The sequence below is a fragment of the Lissotriton vulgaris genome, unplaced genomic scaffold, assembly GCF_964263255.1.
Source record: "Lissotriton vulgaris unplaced genomic scaffold, aLisVul1.2 SCAFFOLD_2457, whole genome shotgun sequence".
NCBI classification, from domain to species: domain Eukaryota; kingdom Metazoa; phylum Chordata; class Amphibia; order Caudata; family Salamandridae; genus Lissotriton; species Lissotriton vulgaris.
The window spans coordinates 103,376-107,676 of record NW_028242380.1 but is presented as its reverse complement, the minus strand read 5'-3'; the positions used below and the strand labels follow the sequence as shown (position 1 = coordinate 107,676).

The window sequence follows — 4,301 nt, the reverse complement described above, 5'->3', positions numbered from 1 at the left end:
GAGGTGAGGATTTTAAGTGAGAAGTATTCGGCCTTTGCAGCCAGAATCGTTTTTTTGTAAGTTTTAAGGGCTGTTAAATGGGTGTTTTTGTCATCAGGTGAGTATTTGCTTCTCCATTTCCTTTCTGCTTGGCGTAGAGCAAGTTTTAATTCTTTTAAGTCAGTGGAAAACCATTTCTGGGCTTCGTTGGATTTTCCTAAGAGGGGCATGTTTATTGCTGGCCGTCAAGAGCTAGTCCGACAAGTTTTTCTCACTCTCATCTATAGAGGATTGGGCGATGGGGATTGTATTGGCCGGGGTTTCGAGAAATTGACATTTGTCGATGGCGTTCCAGCTCCTAAAGTATCCACGGTCAGTTTGGGAAATTTTAAGTTTGGCAAGGTTATTTATCGAGAATTTAATTAGATGGTGATCTGACCAGATACAAGGAGTTACACCTAAATTTGTCATAGTCAGGTTTGTGGACCATACCTGGTCTAATATATGCCCTTTAATGTGTGTAGCGGAGGTGATGTGCTGGCTGAGGTTTAGCCCCATAAGTAGGTCAATTTAATTCAGCTGAGGGAGGTCCACCTGCTGGGTCATTGTCCCAGTAGTTGAGATCACCAATGAGTAGTATTTTTGCATGATTTGCAATGAGATATGTCATCTGTTCGCTCAGGGACTGTAGGAACTGTGGCATGCTCTGTGGTGGTCTATAGAGTATGACACAGACAAGAGGGGCAGAATCGAACTCTAGTTTAATCACTAGGTTCCGTACTTGTGGTAGGTCCACGGGGTAAGTACTGATAATTTTAAGTCTTGGTGTATTATAGCTGCAACCCCCCCTCCTATTTTTCCCTAGTGTCGGTTAGCTTGGAGACTGAAATAATTGCTAGGTAGTGCTGCAAGGATATCAGGGGAGGAGTCCTGTGTTAGCCAGGTTTCTGTTAGCAATAGGATGTCTGGTTCTTCGTCGCCAGTAGGTTGTGTATTTCAAGTTGGTGTCTGACCAAGAAGCGGGTATTTAGATAAATAACTGTAAGGGGTTTTATTTTATTTATAGCTTCGAGGTTCGTGCTTTTACTTGGATGTGTATATTCACTGACTTCTGGGAATGAGGATCTTTTTACCATTATCCCATTTGCGGCTACGTTAGCCCGACAGCACTGGTCGATTGCTAGATTGTTGGAGTGGAGTGATTTGAGTTGGGTCGCAGAGTAAGTAGTGATTTGGGCAAAGTGGCTTGTCCCTTGACCGGGTCGGCAGCGGACAGGCGCAGACGGGCTTGCCTTTGGTGGGCCTTCGCATGCGCCCGCGGACCTCCTGCATTGCTGCCACCATTTGTATCCCTTGGCAGCCCCTCCCCCTCTTCTCTGATTGGCGCTCGGGTGGCGACTCCACTAGGAAAAGAGTAGAGCTGGTGTTATGGCGGGTTTTGGCGTGGTGAGTTAGTTTTTTTAAAATAAGCAGTGCTTCAATTATATTTGTGACTTTCAAAATCAAAGCAAGTACAATTTTTAAAAACAAAGCGGTGGTAGCGCTTCATGCAGGCAGTGGCACCTTTAGCGTGGTTGCTCCCGCGCTGCTAGCAGCTTTTGCATCCCGTGGCAGCCCCAGCCCCTCCCCCTCTTCTCTGATTGGCGCTCGGGTGGCGACTCCACCAGGAAGAGAGTCGAGCTGGTGCGGCAGCGGGCCTTGGCGCCGTTAGTAACGTTTTTAAAATAAGCAGTGCATCAATTATATTTGTGACTGTAAAATTCAAAGCAAGTACAATTTTTAAAAACAAAGTGGTGGTAGCGCTTCAAGCAGGCAGCGGCACCTATTTAAGGAAATGCAAAGATTAGGTCAAGCGTGCATAAAATATATCAAGGGTGCCACCCATTACAATAGCGGAAAGACGATTAAACCATGTGTGCCTCAAATAATACAGGATGGATCACCCGTTATGCCAGGATCACTGTTCTGTGAGAAGTCGAAATTATGTCCTAGACTGCCGTCAGTCTTGGACATAATTTCCAAGATGCATCCCTCACAGCAGCTGCAAGTCATCTTCATGAGATATAGGACTTGATGTCATGTACATATGCTAATTCTTGGCAGTTCACTCCGAGCTGATCTGAGTGCTACAGTATGTTGCTGCACCAGAAAATCAATGAGGATTCCAATTAAACAGTTTTTAACAAGAGCAATACGACACTGGTTCTGCAAAAAAAAAAAAAGATTAAATTATCTCTTCTCTCCAATCTCACAAGTGTGGATTTTCTTGTGCAGGTTTAAGTAGGCGCTGGTACTGAAAGCCTTCTTGCACTCAGTACATTTATATGGTTTTACCCCTGTGTGGCATCGATGGTGTATTGTTAGATGGGACTTTGTAGTGAAAGCTTTGTCGCATTCAGTACATGGATATGGCTTCTCACCGCTATGGGTTCTCTTATGCTCTATTAATGCTCTGTTTTTAATAAAAGCTTTGTCACACTTAGAACACTTATATGGTTTCTCACCAGTATGGATTCTCTGGTGAATCAATAGATATTATTTAGCAATGAAAGCCTTTTCACATTCTGAGCATTTATGTGGTTTTACCCCAGAGTGTAATTTCTGGTGCCGTGTTAGTTGTCCCTGTGATCTATAAGCCTTGTCTTCACATTGCATGCACTCATATGGTTTTTCCCCATTGTGTATTCTGCAGTGCACTATTAGCTGGTGCTTTCTAAAGAAAGCCGTGTCACACTCTGTGCATTTATAGGATTTCTCGTCACTATGAATTATCTGGTGCCACCTTAGTTGTCCTTTCTCACTGAAGGCTTTGTCACACTGCAGGCATTTAAATGACCTTAGTCCTGTGTGGCGTGCTTGGTGACACTTAAGAATGGATTTTGTACTGAAGGCTTTGCTGCACTCAGCACATTTATAAAGTTTTTCCCCAGTGTGGGTGTTGTGATGCTGCCAGAGTTGGTGTTTTGTAAGAAAAGCCTTCTCACACTCAGTACATTTGTGTGGTCTTAACCCTGTGTGGTGTGCTTGGTGTATCTGTAGAAGATCATTTACATGGAAAGCTTTGTCACAATCAGTACATTTGTAACGTTTTTCCCCAGTGTGGACTTTCTGGTGGCGCATGAAGGTTCCTTTTACAGCAAAAGACTTGTTACATTCAGTACATTTATGTGGTCTCTGTCCAGATTGGACTCTGTGATGGTTCAATAAAGATTTCCTGAAAAAGAAAGCTTTGTCGCATTCAGAACATTGATGTGTTTTTACTTTGGAATGGTATTTTTCATGTTGTGAGAGATGTTGTTATGAAATTAAGGTTTTGCCACATTTTGAACATATATAGGGTCTTAGCCCTGAGTGACTTGCTTCGTGTTGCCTCAGAGATTCACTTCTTTTAAACGCTTTCTCACATGTAGTGCATTTGTATGGCTTCTCCCCAGAGTGAAATAACTGGTGTCTCACAAGACCTAAATTAAAGGAAAAGGTTTTGTTGCACAGAGTAACTTTATTTGGCCTTTTCTCACTGTGTTTCTTTTCAAGATTCATTAGTAAAGTTTCCTAACATATATTTATTGTTTGAACTAAATTGGTGTGAAATCTCCTAAGAGTAGTGTTACTAAGTTGGAGTTGCTACGGTAAGTCACTCTACTGTCTCATTAAAGCTGAGTTAGCATGGAAGACTTTGTCAAATTCAGAGCATCTGCGTGGTCTCTCCTGTGTTACTCTTCTGATCTTCCGAATTCCCTGTAGCCAGCTTCAGTACCTTAGTGTGGTCTGGCTCCTGTATGTTTCTTCTGATGCTCCACGTTCCCTTTACACGTGCCGTGTTATGTTCAGTACATTTGCATGCCATGTCTCGTGTGAATTATGAGGAATAAAAGTTCTCTTTAATGATGACTTTAGATATTTGGTGGTGTTAGAAATGGGATTTCTGGTTGGCTAAGGCTTGCGTCAAAGTCAGGCAGAAACCACCATTCTAAGTCAGGGCAAGGAAGTCACCTTCCAAGATAACCCCTGCTCACCCTCTTGGTAGCTTGGCACGAGCAGTAAGGATTATCTCAGAGGCGAAGTGTAAAGCATTTGCGCAGGCACCCACCAGCAACAACGTCCCAGGCCCCCCACAAGAACTCCACGCAAGGTTATATAAAAATAGCCTTTGTATTATCAGAACACATCAGAATCATAATCACAGGATGTACATTGTGCTAACTGGCACGGCCAATATTTACAAGGGATTATATGTACACAGGACAAGGCCACACGGACCACTGTCAGGACTAAGCACTTGGTAGAACTAGCACTTTGTATAAATAGAATTAGCACATAGA

At 43.1% G+C, this 4,301-nt stretch overlaps 1 pseudogene; it reads right to left on the bottom strand.

The window, feature by feature from the left end:
- Positions 1–2,208: 2,208 nt before the first annotated feature.
- LOC147668984 (uncharacterized) lies at positions 2,209–3,519 on the bottom strand (annotated as a pseudogene).
- Between the last annotated feature and the right edge of the window lie 782 nt (positions 3,520–4,301).